General features: G+C 38.5%; 2 protein-coding genes and 1 pseudogene across 2 annotated transcripts in view; 2 read left to right on the forward strand and 1 right to left on the reverse strand.

Annotated features, from left to right (window-relative positions):
* Positions 1-20193, forward strand: part of LOC109085971 (protein phosphatase methylesterase 1-like) — a 576397-nt gene that overhangs the window by 367315 nt on the left and 188889 nt on the right. The gene's annotated exons all lie outside the window — the stretch shown is intronic.
* Positions 1-20193, reverse strand: part of rnf150b (ring finger protein 150b) — a 581444-nt gene that overhangs the window by 360106 nt on the left and 201145 nt on the right. The window lies entirely within an intron of this gene.
* Positions 6075-18563, forward strand: LOC109060495 (annotated as a pseudogene).

Here is a 20193-nt window from a genome sequence, read left to right on the forward strand (position 1 = left end):
TTTTATCATTTTATATCACTAAACATTAAATATGCCCCGAAATAAATGCACAAACTATATCAAGTTAAATAGTCTACAGTCCCTGGCCCTGGAGATCTGATCTGACTTAAAATAAAAATCAATTCTATGACAAATAAAAACAAAATAGAAATAAAGAACTGAAGTACAGTATCTACCATCTTTCTTGTAGCAGCTGCTGACACAGCAGATAAATGTCATGGAAATGTACAAAAAGTAAAAAGAAAACTATCTGATGGAATAGAATCTTCATCTTCATCATGGCTCTGTTGTTCCTCAGCTGTGGTTTCTCTCTTCATCTTCATCATCTTCCTGCAGTCCAGCAGTGTGTCTGAGCACATCTTCAGTGGCGTCTGCAGCATCTGCTGTTCTCCAGCGTTACAGTCTGAACCCAGAGACTCTGTGGAGGTTTGATGACTGTCACACACTCTCTCCTGAGCGTCAGTGGAACAGAGTAAAGCGAGGCTGAGCTCTGAGTCCTGTGTGTCTCTGGATCTCTGTTCAGAGTTGATCTCTGACGCTCCAGACTGAATCTGTCCCATCAGTCACACACAACCAAACCTTTTCCAGCTCCTGTGAAAAACACAATCACAGTGACTTTCAGTTTATATGACAACTGCTCCTCTGAAGAAGATTATTTAAAAAAAATAAAAACTCTTGGCAGGCTGGATGTACAAAAAAAACTATTTTAAGATGTCAAAATAGCAGTAGACTGTGGTGCTTGCAAGCTTCTCATTGCTCTGGTAACACTGACATTAAATTGTGTGTAATGTGTGTAATATACTAAACACTGAAATCTGAATCTGGAGTCAGATTATATTTATTCAGACTGAAACAAATCTGTGTGTGTGCCAGAGTTTGATTTTATTGACATTTCTGTTTGGTACTGTGTTGGTTCACCAGTGGATATAAAACTAAACCCTGAAGCAAAACCAGATGAAAACTGAGAAAGATTTGGGAATCAATTTAAGAAGTTAATTAGAAGTCAGCAGAAAGAACTGGAAAGACAATCAGTCACTCATGTACAGGATGAAGTGAATCTTGCTTCTCTTGCTTGCTCTTTTTACATTGACGATCACTCGAGATATATATACAGTACAGACCAAAAGTTTGGAAACATTACTATTTTTAATGTTTTTGAAAGAAGTCTCTTCTGCTCATCAAGCCTGCATTTATTTGATCAAAAATCCAGAAAAAAACAGTAATATTGTGAAATATTATTACAACTTAAAATAATAGTTTTCTATTTGAATATACTTTAAAAAAAATAATTTATTTCTGTGATGCAAAGCTGAATTTTCAGCATCATTACTCCAGCCTTCAGTGTCACATGTAACATCCAGTCTATCACATGATCATTTAGAAATCATTCTAATATTCTGATTTATTATGAGTGTTGGAAACAGTTCTGCTGTCTAATATATTTGATGAATAAAAGGTTAAAAAGAACTGCATTTGTTAAAAAAAAAAATTCTAATAATATATATTCTAATAATATATTTTCTTTACTATCACTTTTTATCAATTTAACACATCCTTGCTGAATAAAAGTATTGATTTTATTTTAAAAAAATAAAGAAAAAAAAAAATTACTGACCCCAAATTACTGACCAGTAGTGTACTTTTTTATTACAAAATATTTATATTTTAAAAAACATAGCTTCTTCTTCTTTTTTTTTTTTTTTTTTACTTTTTATTCATCAAAGTATCCTAAAAAAGTATCACATGTTCTGAAAAAATATTAAGCAGCAGAACTGTTTCCAACTTTGATAATGAATCATCATATTATAATGATTTCTAAAGGATCATGTGATAATGATTCTAAAAATTCAGCTAATAAATTTAAAAACAATTATTTTAAATTGTAATAATATATCACAATATTAGATTTTTTTTCTGTATTTTTGATCAAATAAATGCAGGCTTGATGAGCAGAAGAAACTCTTTCAAAAACATTAAAAATAGTAATGTTTCCAAACTTTTGGTCTGTACTGTATATATATTTTTTATTTAAATTTTATGGCATTACCAAATTCAAATAAATGAAACCATGTGTGTGTGTGTGTGTGTGTGTGTGTGTGTGTGTGTGTGTGTGTGTGTGAATTGAAAAAGAAAGGTAAAACATTTACTAAAAAAACACCAAAAGATGAAAAATGGTTTGACTCAGACTGCAAAACATTAAGAAAACAACTTAAATTATAAAATCTGAAACATAAAGAACCATACAATACCGACATAAGAATTGAATACTGTTCAAAACTAAAACAATACAAAGACACAATTAGGGCAAAAAAGCAACACCATCTGACCAAAAGTTTACAAGAAATAGAACATTCAGTAAATCATAATCAGTTCTGGGATATGTGGAATAATCTGAGCACAACAAAACCACAATACCTACCAATACAAGATGGAAACATTTTGAAAATTTATATCAAGAAATCCCACCAAAACAACTTAATGACAATTATGATCTGATCAAACAAAATCTACAAACTTGACTTCCCAATTACATTTAAAGAATTTACAAACAAACTCAAAAGACTGTACTTAGTTCAGGCCCGTGGACTCATTACCCTTTTCACAAGAGTGGAGACAAATTGGATCCTAATAATTTCAGAGGCATTTGTGTGAGCAATAATCTGGGGAAGTTATTTAGCAGTATTTTAAACCATAAAATGGTAAACTTCCTTAACGAGGACGATGTCCTGAGCCCGAGTCAGATTAGCTTCCTTCCATATCACAGAACGACTGACCACATTTACACCCTACACACCCTAATCAATAAACACATAAAACAGACCAAAAATGGAAAAATATTTGCATGCTTTGTTGATTTCAAAAAAGCATTTGATTCTATTTGGCAAGACGGATTATATTAATATAAGTTTTTACAAAGTGGTGTAGGGGGTAAAGTTTTTGACATTATAAAATCAATGTATTCAAACAACGTTGTTCAACATTTACATTAATGAATTAGCGGTGCAGTTGGAACAGTCTACAGCCCCTGTACTCTCTCTACAAGACAAAAACATCAAGGTTTTGCTGTACGCAGATGATCTGGTGCTGCTGTCGTCCACCCCACAGGGACTACAGCAGCACCTGGACCTGCTGGACAACTACTGCCAGAACTGGGCCCTGGCAGTAAACCTCAAAAAGACCAACATTATGGTCTTTCAGAAAAAGCCCAGATGTCAGGAACACAGATACCAGTTCAGTCTAGGCAGCAGCACCCTAGAACACACGATGCAGTACACTTACCTCGGCCTCATCCTCACTGCATCGGGGAGTTTCAGTTTGGCAGTGAATGCTCTCAAAGATAAAGCTCGAAGAGCTCTATATGCAATCAAGATATAATTCCAAAATATTGAAATACCTATTCCAATTTGGTGTAAAATCTTAGTTTATTAATGATTAAAGAAATATCCTTTTTAATGATATACTGAAGAGTAGTATACTAATGCTGTCACGAGTACCTACTGTGTCTAGCAAGGAGATGCTGAGACCTGGGAGAATTTGCATAGAACAGTCTTTATTTAATATAAAGGACAAGGGACACTCAAGTGACGCCGGGGATTTACATTTAACACTGGACACTAGACACAGGAAAACACTGGGCTTAAGTAACTGGAACTAAACAAGGAACGAGGAGAACGAAGGTGAATCAAATTAACACCGTCAGACACGGGAGAAAGTGGGTCACTGGGAGCACATGGGGAGCAAAACACAACACAACAGGAACACAGGGCTGACAAATGAGTCTTGAGGCAATAAAAACAAATTTTTTGCACCAAAATTACAATCTTTTATGTCGTTAGTAAGCATTTAGCTAAACTTAACCAGCCACCCTTTACACAAACCTTGTTACATTAGCCAAAAGTCCAATGCCCATAAAGATACTAAATGATTAGTAAACATTTATAAACATTTGCAAATTATGAATAGTTTCCACTTTAGACTGCAAAAACATGAACAAATAATTAATAGATTATTTGTTAAGATGTTTAAATACAGGTCTACACAACAAACAAAGACAAACAAATGAAGATCATATGAACTAAAAGTTTACTGACATTTGTAATCATTTCAATTTACATGAAGTAATCATATGGTAATCATTATAATGTTTAGTAAGTTCATTAGTAAACATTAACAAGAACATTATCTCATATTACTAGCTATGTGAATATATAGTAACTAATGATTGTTTATTATATGCATTTTATTATGTTTGTTAAGTGGTTTATAAACAAAAGTTTTTATAAAGTGTTACTGACCTTTAAAATATTTTTTCATGTTATATTATTTCGCTGGAAGAGATGCAGATGCATACAAAATGAACAGTTAATGATACAATATATACAGAGAGAATATAAAATATTTGCATATAAAGAATTGTGATTGGGTCAGGTCACAGTGTATTTGCCCCTCCCCCAGTCAGAGTCGAGCTGGGTCGAGCTGGGCACTTCAAATGTGGTCACCCTAAGGCACTACACTGTGTTAATCCAGGCCTGTGTACACTACATGACTTTACAAACATTCAACATATTAAATAAATATCATTCAGTGTCTATTTCAGTGTGCAGCAGCTTTTTCCACAAGTCTGATGCTCTTTCACCCTAACCCTATCCTCAACCTCTAACTAAATGTTCTCGCATTTCTTAATTAGAGTAATGAAATTAACATTTGACTTCTACTCAGCCAAAGCAAAGAGGAGATGGCCACAATACCAAGTATTGGAAGAAAATTAGGAGATGGCCACAATACCAAGTATTTGTTGATTTTTTATTGGTAGAAAATAAAGATGACCACAAAAATGGACAGCTGTGGTGGTGGTTACAGCATATTTCTCGAACTACCCTTCCATCTGGCATTCTTCCATTCCATACAGTAATCAGGTTCAATTACAATGGGTTTGTGCCAAAGAAATGAAATATATTGTGTTAAGAGAATTTTTTTCTCGTTTTAAGTAAAACATACCATCCCAGGTGCTCAAAAAAAATTAACAGTCTACATATACATATTAGTGGTGCCAAAATTAGCGCGTTAACAGAGGCAGTTAATTTTTGTGAGGATTTTCAGCCATTTGCATGTGTTGTCAGGATTTGTCAGGATTTGCAGGACGTTTCTTAATTTGCCTGTGTTGTGAGGTGTTTGCAACACTTGTGTTGTCAAACTGATGAAGATGTTTTCTTCATTTGCTGGTGTTTTTTCCATTTGCATGTGTTTTCTTAAGTTGCAGCGCGTTGAGCTCCCTTGGCCACCATAGTGAATGGATTCAGGCCACATCTGACACAGAATGACACTCATGATCATGACTGAAACACAGCAGATGAGCTTCTGTCCAGCAGAGCGCAGCATTTACAACACATTCAGAGCATCAAGCCTCTGGGACTCTGAGAAATGAGGGCTATCTGCTGTACTCTGGTCAATTGCAGATGATAAAGGAGCAAAAAGAAGAAGAAGAAAATAAATGTATATTCCATCTATCAAATTATTCTATGCAAACTGAAAATGTGCATAGCTACAATTCAAATACAGCAGAAATAGTAACTGTCCCTCAGATGATTTTAGAAGATGTTGAATATAGTGCATAAATTATATTTTGATTCTTAACATAACCTAACTGCACCTAAATGCAATACTAAAATGCGTTTTTCGCATGATATTTGCATAAAGTCAAGCATAACTCTTTTTGATGCTCTCAATACGTTCTCCGATCTGCTGTCAATCCCACAGTTCACTGCACGAGTATGAGGCTCAACTTGATAAAATGAACTGAAAACGTTCACTCTGCTGACATTTTTTTTATTCACCATGCCTTCTTTTGCTCATTTTCAAATGCCTTTATAAATTTTATTATTTTCCCTTTGTTCAAGACCCAAAAAGATTTCATTGTGAAACATTATGCAGTCTGTGCTTTCCCTTTGTTCAAGACCCAAAAAGATTTCATTGTGAAACATCTTCTGCACATGCCTGGTACTGTCATAAATACTCTAAAAGTTCCTTACACTGTTTACACACTCAGCAGGAATGAATTAGAAATGGTGTCATATTCATGTTTATGGGCGGAGCTACAGTATGACGTCACTGCAGTTGAGTGAAAGACTTCAGTTAAAGTGAAACTTAACAGATGAACTGAAAGCTTCGTCATACAACAACATTTCTATTCAGAAACTCTAAAATTAAGGATCAGATCTGTTATTCACTCACAGGTAAGTGATGGAAATGTAAAGAGCTCGATCAGTAGTTTAATAGCATGAAGCAGTATCAGAATATTAGTAAAAGTATGTCATTTATTTGGTTGTATATCAAAGTCTGAAGTGTGCTGTTAGTTTAGAGACGATAGTCCAGTGAAAATCATAACTCGGGTTAAACCAAAATGATGCCTCGTGTTTAAAGGTGTTTATTTAGTAGGTGATGTTTGAAATATTAAACTTCCACCCTTTTCTGTGTTGTCTTTTATATACCTGTATAAAAATGCTTTTTCGTTATACTGTTAAATTATTGTTGTAAAACTTTAATTTATTTGGTTTCTTCTACCACCCAATTGTCAGACTCTGTTCCATGTTTTGTCTGTTTTACTCCCCATGTGTTTCCATGCCCTTATTTTGTCTTCCTGTTCCAGCCCCCAGTTTATTTTCCATTGATCCCAGGTGTGTCTCGTCATCCCATTATCCTGTTCTGTGTATTTAAAATGTTCCGTGTTCTCTGTCGGCTGTTAAACGTCTGTATTCTCTGCTATGTGTGTGTGTGTGTGTGTGTGTGTGAGAGCATGTTTATTGGTTTATGAGGACACAAATTTGTATAATGACATGGTTATGACATAGGTATTACAATGAGGAGGTGATTTATGGGGACATTTTCAGTGTCCCTGTAATTCAAAAGGCTTATAAATCATTCAGAATGAGTTTTTTTTTTTTTTTTAAATCAAAAATGCACAAATTTTCCTGTGAGGGGTAGGTTTAGGTGTAGGGTTGGGGTAGGGCAATAGAAAATACAGTTTGTACAGAATAAAAACCATTAGATTAGATTAGATTAGATTAGATTAGATTAGATTAGATTAGATTCAACTTTATTGTCACTGCAGATGTAAGGTACAAGGCAACGAAATGCAGTTAGCATCTAACCAGAAGTGCAATAAGCAGTAAGTACAGAATATACAAGGTCTACAATATGTACAATAACTATACAGATAAGTATTATGGACATAATTTACAGATTTTAAATTTTAAATACTATCAGCATGATATACAGATAGGTGTACTATGAACATTCTATACAGATGGAATATGTGAAAGTGTATGTACGCTATAGGCAGAACTATGAACATATGAACATAATTTACACTATTGCAATGGAAAGTAAAGTGCATAGAAATATTTCAGTGTGCAAATGGGTTATTCAGTGTTTCTGGATGAACAGACAGTAGTGCAAGTAATAGCAAATTTACTGTTTCTGCTTGTTGTAAATAAATAATAATAAATAAATCGGTCAGATGTAGTGATGAAGTGGGGGAGGAGTCTGTGTGTATGGTGTGGGGGGTTATTCATACAAATGGTATTATAATTATTCATACGTATGGTATTATATTTTGTTGGATCTGCTGGTCCTTGTCCGGAGGCTCCTGAAGCGCCTCCCGGAGGGCAGGAGGTTAAACAGTCCATGGTCAGGGTGAGGGGAGTCCTTAAGAATGCTGGGAGCTCGACGTAGACAGCGTTTTCCTCTGGATGTCCTCAATAGCAGGAAGTGGTGTTCCTGTGATGCGTTGGGCAGTTTTCACCACCCTCTGCAGTGCTTTGCGGTCAGCCACCGAGCAGTTCCCATATACCAGACTGTAATACAACTGGTCAGGATGCTCTCGATCGCACACCGGTAAAAGTTCACCACTATGGCTGAAGACAGTTGGTTCTTCTTCAGTGTTCTGAGGAAGAAGAGGCGTTGGTGAGCCTTCTTGACCAGGCTGGAGGTGTTTGTGGTCCAGGACAGGTCCTCCGTGTTGGTGGTTCCCAGGAACTTGAAGCTGGAGACACGTTCAACAACCATCCCGTTAATGTGGATGGGGTGTGCTTCCTTTCTTCTTCCTGAAGTCCACAATGAGCTCCTTTGTCTTACTGGTGTTAAGGAGCAGGTTATTTTCAGCGCACCATGTGGCCAGGTGCTGTACCTCTTCCCTGTAGGCAGTCTCATCGTTGTCACTGATGAGGCCAATCACTGTGATGTCATCTGCAAACTTAATGATGGAGTTGGATCCATGCACAGGCTTGCAGTCATGGGTGTAGAGGGAGTAGAGGAATGGGCTCAGCACACAGCCCTGTGGTACGCCGGTGTTAAGTGTGATGGTGGTGGAGTGGGTGTGGCCTGACCTAACATGCTTAGGTCTGTTGGTCAGAAAGTCCATGATCCAGTTGCAGAGGGAGGTATTAATGTCCAGGTCTCCAAGTTTTGTGGTCAGCTTGGAGGGAATGACGGTGTTAAATGCTGAACTGAAGTCAACAAACAACATCCGAACATATGTGTTGTTACTGTCCAAGTGTGTGAGTGCAGAGTGCAGCACTGTGCATTCTGCATCCTCTGTGCTCCTATTTCTGCGGTAGGCAAATTGATGTGGGTCCAGTGTGGGTGGGAGGCAGTCTTTGAGGTGTGCTAGGACCAATCGCTCAAAGCACTTCATAATGATGGGTGTGAGTGCTACGGGGCGATAGTCATTTAGGCACATCGGGGTGGAGTGTTTCGGTACTGGCACAATGGATGTGGACTTAAAACATGTTGGCACAGTTGCTTAGGTGAGGGACAGGTTGAAAATGTCTGTGAAGACCCCTGTAAGCTGCTCTGAACATGCCCTTAGCACACGTCCAGGAATGCCGTCCAGGCCAGCAGCCTTGTGTGCGTTGATCCGGCTCAATGCAGTGTAGACATCTGTGGAGGTGAGTTTGAGAGGTTGGTGATCTGCTGAGTGTGTGATTTTGGTGGCCATCTCCTTGCTGTCGCTGTCGAAGCGAGCATAAAAGTCATTTAGCTCGTTAAGGAAGGAGACGTCCGTGACCGTTGGAGTGGAGTTACTTGACTTGTAGTCACTGATGACCTGGATGCCCTGCCACATGCGTTAGGGGTCAGAGTTGGAAAAGTGTTCCTCTACCTTCAGCTTGTAGCAGTACTTGGCCTTTTTGATGCCCCTTTTCAGGTTAGCTCTGGATTTGCTGTAGGCCTGAGCGTCATCTGACCTGAAGGCAGTGTTGCGGGCTTTCAGCAGAAGTCGCACCTCCTTGTTCATCCATGGCTTCTGATTAAGGTATGTTGTGATCTGTTTTTCAGTTGAAACACTGTCAATGGTGGTGTTGATGTGATTCAGTACAGAGGAGGTATAGATGTCGATGTCCGTGTGAGAGCCACAGGCAGCCTGAGAAGCAAACATACTCCAGTCAGTGTGTTGAAACCTGTCCTGAAGTAAAGAGTCTGCTCCAGTTGGCCACACTTTGATGGTCCTCACTGATGGCTTCACACGGTTGATGAGGGGTGAATACTTAGGAGTGAGAAACAAAGAAAGGTGATCAGACTGTCCGAGGTGGGGGAGGGGGGTCGCGGTGTAAGCTCCATCAATGTTTGTGTAAACATGATCCAAAGTTTTGTCTCCTCTGGTGTGGCAGGAAACATGCTGGTGAAATTTTGGGGAGCACTGTCTTTAATTTGCAGTGATTAAAATCACCCGCGACAATAAAAGCAGCTTCCGGGTGAGCAGTCTGTTGTTTACTAATGGCTGCATGAAGTTCGTTCAAAGCAAGCTTGGCATTAGCATCCGGTGGAATATAGACTGCAGTTATTATGGTGGAAGTGAACTTACGCGGCAGATAAAAAGGTCTACATTTAACCATGAGAAACTCTAGGTTAGCTGAGCAGTGTCTCCCAACAATGACAGTGTTCGTACACCAAGCTTTGTTTACATAAATGCACAATCCACCACCTCTTGTCTTGCTGGAGTCATCTGCTGTTCTATCTGCCCAGAGCGTGTAGAGTCCGGCTAGCTCAATAGCATTATCGGGTACGTCGCTGTGTAGCCATGTTTCTGTGAAAACCATGACATTGCAGTCCAAAAGTCTCTTACTGTGGGTGATGCGAAGTCGTAACTCATCCATTTTGTTCACCAGTGACCGCACATTAGTGAGGAAAATGCTCGGTAAAGAGAGCTCTTAGACCTCCGTGCTTCCCCCGCCTTTGTTTACGATCTCGATGCCGTCTGCGAGCACTTCCGCCCGGCCGGGTAGAGTGCGTACTCGGGTGTTCTGGAGATCTCAGGGATGAGTCAAAGGTTGGTGATAAAACTGTGGGAAAAAGTGCTCACCAATATCCAAAAGCTCCCGTCGGGTGTATGATGTTAAAGCAAAGCTGTTCAGTACGAACAGACCCGAGATGAGCAGGAAAAATACTGCAAAATTGCAAAAACTGGAGAGACGCTGAGCCTCGTGATGTGTACGCGCCGCCATCTTGGTCTTTTTAGGTCATTACGCCTATGGAGAGTCCCCATAAACCACATATACCAATGTGTGTGTGTGTGTGTGTGTGTGTCTGTGTCTGTATGTGTTGCTCCTGTGTTTCCTTGTTTGTATAAATAAAAATTATTCCATGTTGATCTACTCCAACATCTCCTCGATTCCTCATTCCCCCAAAGTAGCCGAATTGTGAAAGAACAGCCGACCCAAACTGAAAGTAAGCGGCGCATTTTTTCTTTGTGTTTGTTCTTCCATTTTTTTAAAAGTTTTTTGTTTGCGGTGGAAATGGCCGCTTGGTTCATTGCCCCTAGATCTCTCCTTCGTAGAGTATTCCAGGGAGTTCTGCAGGCTTGCCGCAGCTCTGGCCTTCGATGACTCCACCCTCAACTCACTGTTTTGGCACAGGGTCCAATTACCATCACCACGTGGACCTACCAGACACCACGGGACTTAGCTGGAGGGAAGGAATCCTCAGGTGTCTGAAGAGTGTCCTGCCCCGAGCCAGAACCAACCCCTCGGCCATGGCAACCCCAAGTTTGCCGGCAGCACTGAATTCCAGTCAGCCAGCAGTTCCCAAGTCAAGTCAGTTGGGCATTAATGTGGCAAGCTGGCCGGACAATAATGTGGCAAGCCCGCCGGATGTTCATGTTGCACTCGCTCCATTGTCAGACCAAGCCCCAAAGCTCACTCCAATGCCAGCACCTCGTAGGCACTTCCCTGAACCCCAGTTAAGCCCGGTGAGGGCTCCAGCCCCAGAGATCGCTCCAGTGTCAGCTCCAGCCCCAGAGCTAGCTCCAATGCCGGCTCCAGCCCCAAAACTCACTCCAGTGCCGGCTCCAGCCCCAAAATACATTTCAGCACGCTCCTGATCCCCAGTTAAGCCCAGGTAGAGCTCCTGTTCCTGAGTTCAGCCAAGGGAGGGCTCCCTTATCCCCCGTTAAGCCCAGGGAGGGCTCCAGGCCCATGAGTACAGCCCCGTAAATCTCCCCAAGAATTTTTTGAGGGAAGGTATAAGGGCTCCAGCCATAGAGGCAGAGGCTGGGGCTGTGGCCTCGGAGGCTGCTCTGCCATGGCCTCCCAAGTCCCCTGATCCGCCATGGCGCACTGAACAGTTACTGCTCTGGAAGCCCACTGTTCTGTGTCTGTCCTGAGGGACCTCCAGAGCACCCACCTGGTTTTGTCAGACTCTGTTCCATGTTTTGTCTGTTATGCTCCCCATGTGTTTCCACGCCCTTATTTGGTCTTCTTGCTCCTGCTTCCAGTTTAATTTCCATTGATCCCAGGTGTGTCTCATCATCCCATTATCCTGTTCTGTGTATTTAAAGTGTTCCCTGTTCCCAGTTCTCTGTCGGCTGTTAATTGTCTGTTCTCTCTGCTATGTGTGTGTCTTGCTCCCGTGTTCCCTTGTTTGGATAAATAAAGATGATTCCATGTTGATCTACTTCGATGTCTCCTCGATTCCTCATTCCCCCACAGTAGCAGTAGCCGAATCATGACAACAATAATCCAATAATATTGATTTGAGTTGCAAAGGGGCATTAGGAGGAACAGGACAGGAGTTTTTGGACGGTTTGTTGTGGGTTTGCCTTATAGGCTAAGTGAAGTTGACCTTCATGAACTCTGTCCTAACTTCCAGTCAGAAACTGTCACATATTACTCTATGGCTGCTTTCCCTTTGAAATAAACAATGGTTCATAGCTCACATTGTTATATAAGCTTTTACTTATAATCATTTTTAAAATACAACATCCCATCCATACACAAATTTAATGACTCGATCAGTGTCAAAAAAAAAGCTCTAAGCAGTAATGTAGATGATATATTGTCATTACTTATCTTTTTAGCATGGCATCCTCCAGTGGTCCACTAAATGAGGAGCTTCTGTCTGGATGTGTTCACTGATCCAGTCACCACTCCATGTGGACACGACTTCTGCAGAACCTGCCTGAACAAGTGTTGGACAAACACACAGACCTGCTTCTGTCCACTCTGTAAAGAACAATTCAACAAAAAGCCTGATCTCAAGATTAATACAACACTCAGAGAGGTTGTGCAACACTTAAAGGAGAAGCTCAGTCTAGAAAAATCTGAGGTGTTGTGTGACTTCTGTGATGAAAGAAAGCAGAAAGCTGTGAAGTCCTGCCTGACGTGTCAAAGCTCTTACTGTGAGACTCACCTGGAGCCTCATCACAGAGTCCCACGTCTAAAGAAACACACACTGATCAACGCTGTGGAAAATCTGGAGGATTATATATGCCAGAAACACGAGAGACCTCTGAAGCTGTTCTGCAGAGATGATCAGACGTGTGTGTGTTTGTTCTGCACTGAAGGAGACCACAGGACTCACAACACTGTTCCTATAGAGGAGGAGAGTCAACAGAAGAAGGCAAGAGATACAAACAAAACACTTTAAACTCACCATTAAATGCAGTTCTTTTCTCTGTGTTGAAATTGCAAGACTTTTTCAAAGGATTGTCCCTTTCATTTAATTCAGTTTGACTGGACAAACACTAATGTAGTGGAAGAGGTTTCATTAATAATTTTGGTTTCTTTTCCATAAGAGTATATACAGATTTAAAATTTACACTGTCTAAAAGTGCGATAGAATGCATTGATACAATATGTTAAATCGTGCTTTGATGTCCCCAGAGTGTGTATGTAAAGTTTTATCTTAAAATACCCCACAGATATTTTTTTTATAGCTTTTTGAAATTACCACTTTTAGGGTATGAGTCAAAACGCACTGTTTTTTTTGTGTGTGTGTGTGTTTGTCCCCTTTAAATGAAAATGAGCTGGTGCTCCCGCCTCCTTTTTCAGAAGAATGCGGAGCTTCAAGAGATCATGCTCGCGGGCATACCACCGGTGTTATAGTATAAATAGTGGTGACTGTGTTACTGACTTCACATTGCTTCCAAATGCAATTTTTAACTACCACATTCCTATTCACGTGGTAGCACGTGAAGGCAGCATTATTGAAAACAGGTAGAGACAATGGTAGCTTTAGCAACATCAGCCTTACAGAGAGCCAAGAAGCTCTTTTGGGAAAACAAAATATGAGGCTTGACGCTTACTTTTGTCTGGAGTCTGGATGTTTCTGCACAATACGTTGGTATCTATCCCTCTTTCAGAAACAATCTTTGCACAACTCCAGCACTGAACTGACCCTCGTTTGTGAGGCAGTCCAGCGTAAAATTATTAGCATAAACGTATAGGACTTTTTTTTTTCCAGTTTTTTTTTTTTTGGGACCTTCGAAAATGAAATTTAACCACTGGGTCCTCAGTGGTCAATGGAGACTCCTATGTTTGTTGGTGCATCCCAACACACAACACTTTTAATGGCTCTTTGGTGCTGACATTGTATCTCCAGCAGCTACAGCAAGAGAACAGTAATGGCGGACCGCTGCTTCTCACTCAGGGCTGTGTAAATGCTAATAGGGCAGAGAGTGTCACAAATGGGCAGGTCTTTCCCTGACTATGACATCATAGTAGTGAGAAATCTGGAACTGCTCTTGTGGAGAGACGTTTATGATTTATTAGGATCATAAAACAATGAGTGGGTGGATTTTTACCTTTATAGCCTTATAAAAGTGATTTTTGCATTCTATGGCACCTTACAGTAAAAGTTGTCAATTTTGAAATGCACATCAAAATCCTTATTCAAAAACAGACTTTGATGGAAGCTCTCTCTTTTTCTATGTCTGTAGATTCAGGTATTTCAGACACAGACAGACGTGCAGCAGATGATCCAGAACAGAATGAAGAAGATTCAAGAGATCCAGCACTCAGTAGAGCTGAGAAAGGTGAGTGGGGAAAATTGTAAATAATAAATGGATTAAATTTATTAAGATTTCAAGTAAAACTGAGGTCAGTAGGTGAGAGAATTTTCATTTTGAGTGAATCTCTTTAAATGTATATTTATTAACGTAATAGATTGATTATCATATAGAACATTTAGTTAATTAATCTCATTGATCAGAGGAACACAAAGGAAAAGAAATTGTCCAGTGTTGATCTCTTCACTGATCTGATCCGCTCCATTGAGAGATGTCAGTCTGAGCTGCTGAAGATGATGGAGGAACAGCAGAAAGCAGCAGAGAAACAGGCTGAAGATCTCATTAAAGAGCTGCAGCAGGAAATCACTGATCTGAAGAAGAGAAACACTGAGCTGGAGCAGATCTCACACACTGATGATCATCTGCACCTCCTGCAGGTCTGTCATCATCTGTATCTTCACTGAGAATAGAGAATATTATTTATCAAATACTCTGTTGACAAACCTGATGAGCTGCTGTCTTTAGAAATTGCACAAAAGAGATCGAAAGCGTAATAGTCAAATCAGAAAATGTAGTTCGCTCATTTAGAAAGCTCATGTCTATTTAAAGTAAAAAATATATTTTTTTACATATTTACTAGTCTTCTGTCTCCTGCTGTAGAAGTTCTCATCCCTGTGCAGTCATCCACACATCAAGAACTGGACTGAGATCAAGATTGACTCTGATGTGGATGTGCTCTCTATGAATAGAGCTTTGATTCAGCTGGGAAAAACTCTACATGAAAAACTCTGTCAGTCTGGTATGTTAATGTCACAGTGAATACATTTTTCTATGTGAAGTTCTATCCAAACTTTAACTAATATCATACCAGAAAGCAACATGTAATAAACATGATGTATTAATGTACCAGTTTAAACAGAAATCTGCCTAAAATTAAACAGCCTAAAAAGCATTTCCCACCTCACAAGGACAATTTAGAAACTTTACAGTTCAAATAACACATATTTACACTGAATAATTAACCTAACCATAATAAAACTAAACATATTATGATTGAGAATAAATATAATTATGTTACATGTTAAGACAGTACATCAGAAGTCACATTATTGTTGCTGCACATACTTTTATATTACTTGTTAAAATGCATCATTAAAAAAAGGTTGAGATAAAAATCACAATTCATTAGTTGTTTGCAGTTGTTGTAAATAATTTTTATGGATTTGCAGAGTAATACATCTTAATTTCATTAGTCAGACGGACATTTACAGTTACAGTACCTGAACTTCAGCTACAAGTTTATTAAAAAAAAATAAAAATAAAAATTAATTTTACCAAATAAACATTAGAAGGACAAATAAACATTTTGTTAAACTTTAGCTTCAAGTTTACTAAAACTTAACATTTTAATTTTACTGTGAGATGGATGATTAAGAATTAAATCTCTGAGTGAGGGCCTCCACCATGACAAGAATAGAAATGTAAAGCAGGACATTTACGATTATTTACAAGGCACTACTTTTACAAAAAAATTGGAATGGAATTTGAAAATATATTGATAGGGATATTTTTCTAGTAATCTTTTAGTCTGCATTTACATTATCTATTGTGACATGCCATATTCAGAGTGAATCGCACATTTATATATAGATGTCACTTCCAAAACTTTGTAGCATGTAATCAGTTGTCAGTCCTCTTAGCAGCATGAAAAACAATACTTTAATTCAACCAGGGCCAGCCCTGACTAATTTGGTGCCCAAGGCAAGATTTTAGCTGGTGCCCCTTGCATCGCAGAATAGTACTAACATTCAATATTACAATACTATACTAACATTTAAATGTCTTCAACATACTAAACAGCAGATGAGCTGGATGAAAATGCAAATTCACTCTCTGCCAGCAGGTGGCACTTAAGGAACAGCAGCGATGCATTGTTTCCTTGATCACCGATATAAACACTAAATGCATTATACAGAGGCAAGATGAAAGGAAAAGGCCATCTAAACTGTTTCTTAAGACAGTCAGTTCCCCTCAGAGATACATTTATACTTTGCACATCGTGAATAGTGAGCTTGCTCTGCCTGCTAATGTATTTTCTCCTCTTTGTGTCTCGGGTAATGGCATTTACAGTCTCTGAAATAAAACAAAAAAACATCCGGTTCCAAAACTATGGCCGATGGTCGATCGGTGCATCTCTGCTCAAATTCAAATATTAAAGCTTTTATTTTGGTTGTTTGCCAGCAAATAAATAAATGCACTGCATGTTTCAGAGTGCGTTTCATGGGCTGCACTTGAACACATTACCAGCTTCACTCTGTAAACTAAAGCGCATGTATTATTTCATTAAACTGCAACCTTTGCGATATGACTATGGCATTAAGCCATAATGCTATATCAATTATATTTTGATATATAGTGCACCCCTAATTAAAATAATATTATTATAAAAATAATAAAAACTTAACTCATTTGGGGTGCCCTTAATATTTGCCTATTTCACCTGTGTGATGGGCCAGCCCTGTATTCAACAGATTATAGCTATAACTAGAAAGTATATAATAGGTATAACTCAAAACTCACTTTACAATCACTAAAAAGCTGTCACTCATCTCAGTTTGCGATTGCACAACATACCATTAAAATCAATAAAGTTGTCCACACTGCACAATGAATGTCTTATCCTACATCGTGTCATTGTTTGTTAATGAGCGAGGATTCGTAACTAAACACTGAATAAAAACTCAACAGACATTTCTGTGATTGGCTACATTTCTCACCGCTGCAAAAACACGCTGTAAACAGGAACATTTCACATTCTCCACAGCTTAAACTCAAAAACAGCGTTTGCAAAATCTGGTTCAAAAATAATATTATTTCATTACATTATCAACTGAGGGTGCTCTTGCTTTCGTTTCAGGGTGCTTTTATTTAAAATTGACTGTGATTTTTATTATTTATTTTTTAACAAGAAATTACCTGTGATCAGACATTAATTGGCGAACCTCCGGTTGAAGACCCTTGATTTAAAGACATTCGATTCTGTTTTTCAAACTGATGGATAAGCAACATTTACATGACACTGATGCTGCCAACAGAAATAAACTCAGTCAACTTGAAATATTCCTAATAATTCATCATTATATTGTCATCTGTGTCCACAGGGTTGAAGTGTCTGAAGTTTTTAGGTACAGTGACTGACACCAGTTTCTCCAATACACTTGTTATAATAATACTTGTTTACAATTTTATAATCTGTATTATATGAACATGTTTGTTCTGTAGTTTATTGATAATGTCTAATCTCTCATCTAGTGGATGTGACTCTGGATCCTGATACAGCGAATCCTTCTCTCATCCTGTCTGATGATGGAAAACAAGTCAGAGATGGAGATATTCAGCAGGACGTCCCAGAAAACCCAAAGAGATTTGATGAGTTTTTGTGTGTTCTGGCAAAGCAGGGATTCAGTTCAGGGAGATTTTACTATGAGGTGCAGGTGAAGGGAAAGACTGAGTGGGATTTAGGAGTGGTCAGAGAATCTGTTAACAGGAAGGAGGAGATAACACTGACTCCAGTGAATGGGTTCTGGACTGTGATTCTGAGGAATGAGAATCAGTTTAAAGCTTGTGAACGTCCACCTGTCTCTTTCTCTCTGAGAGTGAAACCTGAGAAGGTGGGAGTGTTTGTGGATTATGAGGAGGGTCTGGTCTCGTTTTATGACGTGGGCTCCAGATCTCATATCTACTCTTTCACTGGTCAGACTTTCACTGAGAAACTCTATCCATATTTTAGCCCAGGTGATAATGATGAAGGTAAAAACCCAAACCCACTGATCATCTCACCTGTCATTAACAGATTAGATGATCAGTAAATTTCCCTGAAATATGGAATATGAAATCTGGAAAGATTAACTATGCAAAAAACAAAAACAATGATCCATATTAATAATAACAGACTGGACCATAAAAACCATACATGGGAGTTTTCATTTCCACAAATGGAAGCTAATTTCTATAAATACTGACATTTTTTGACTTGGTGCATAGATTACAATTTTTTGTTCATTTTTCATTTTGTCATAATATTTCATACAAATAACTTTCTATTGGCATTTTCTTTTTCTCTATATTTTATAACTCATTATTTTATATCTATTTATTGTTAGTGTTATTATTACCTTTAATTGTAAGTATGTCTGCACTGTGTCTGTACTGGAAGCTCCTGACACCGAGACGAATTCCTTATGTGTGTGAACACACTTGACAATAAAGCTCTTTCTGATTCTGATTCATAACCTCATACAACCCCAGCTCCGAGAAAGTTGGGAAGCTGTGTAAAATGTATATAAAAACAGAATACAATGATTTGAAACCTATATTTTATTTACACTAGAACATAGAAAACATATCAAATGTTTAAACAGAGTTAGAATGGTACATTTCCTCAGTTTAAACATTGTGTGTGTGTGTGTCCACATCAACAGATGGACATTTACATGACGAGATCTATAATCAGACCTTTGAAAACACGGCGCTCTACAGAAAGCCCAACGTTTTGATTTCACATTTTTGATTCAACTATAGTGGCACCTTCCTTTTTTAAGGAAATATACTTTATAGTCACATGACTCAGAATATGCTAATTGCTCTCTTTGTCAGGAAGTACATTATTATTCCAGAAAGATTATTATTATTATTTTTATTTTTTTGTATATTATATTTATTGTGGAATTGTTGAATTTTCAGACACAAAAACAGTACAGAAGACTGGACAAATCACAACTACACAAACAAGAAGAGAGAAACTCCTTCAATTAGATTAAATTTAGCAGATAACCACATCACCAAAGAAAGGCAAAGGGGTTCAAGGCAAGTTTTTGCACAATATGACATCATAGACAAGGTGAAATAATATTGTAATAATAACAATTATAAAATAATAGGTAATATCCTAGGCCTTTTTACCTCACAAGGGCATTACTTAATGAAAATTAAGTAAATTATTGAAAATTAATGTCGGCAGCCATATCACCATGCAGCCCAAGACCGGTTGCCCACTGATGCTAAGCAGGGCTGAGCCTGGTCAGTACCTGGATGGGAGACCTCCTGGGAAAACTAGGTTGCTGCTGGAAGAGGTGCTCAACCTGTGGTCTGTGTGGGTCCTAACACCCCAGTGTAGTGATGGGGACACTATACTGTCAACAAAACGCTATATAAATGTAAGGAATTATTATTATTATTAAAATAACCAAAGTAACAGAGAGCGTATAGATCTGAAACAGTGTCAACACTGTCGCTTGTTTTGACAAATAATTGAAGAAAAGAAAGTGTCAAATGTTAAAATCAAATTTAGAGAAAAAAAAAAACCCTGAGCATATTAAGACTGACACGGAAATTGAAGATGATGGCAATTACATGAAAATAAAATTACATTTCAAATAGTATCGCTGTTATTAGAAGAAGGTGATTGAAAAGAGGCCTCCAAGAAGCATCAAACTGATCTATATTTCCAGAAATGCTATATGTTTTTCCACATGCAAGGTGGAGGAGAGTTCTGACAACCAAGTTTTGAATAGTGGCTTCGACTTTTTCTTCTACACTCAGAGAATAGATTTTTTTGCAATCATCATACCATACTGTATAGGCACTCGGAAAGCATTGGTTTGGACGCTGCAAGGAAGCTGACCAGCCAAGAACAGCAGTCGCAGGATCTAAAGGAAGCTCACACGCATAGGATTCTGAGTGTGGGTCACCATACTTGGCTGTATGTCACATCACTTTTTCACTTTCGTACTGAATAAGCTGGTGTCTGGCATTCAATTCCAGAGAGATTCTGCTGAAAATCTGTGTTGGGCAGGATGATGTCATATTTTCATTCATTTTCCTGAAATAGAAAGACTGATGAAAATGATGAGCAG

The sequence above is a fragment of the Cyprinus carpio genome, chromosome A23 (genome assembly GCF_018340385.1).
Source record: "Cyprinus carpio isolate SPL01 chromosome A23, ASM1834038v1, whole genome shotgun sequence".
Taxonomy (NCBI): Eukaryota; Metazoa; Chordata; class Actinopteri; order Cypriniformes; family Cyprinidae; genus Cyprinus; species Cyprinus carpio.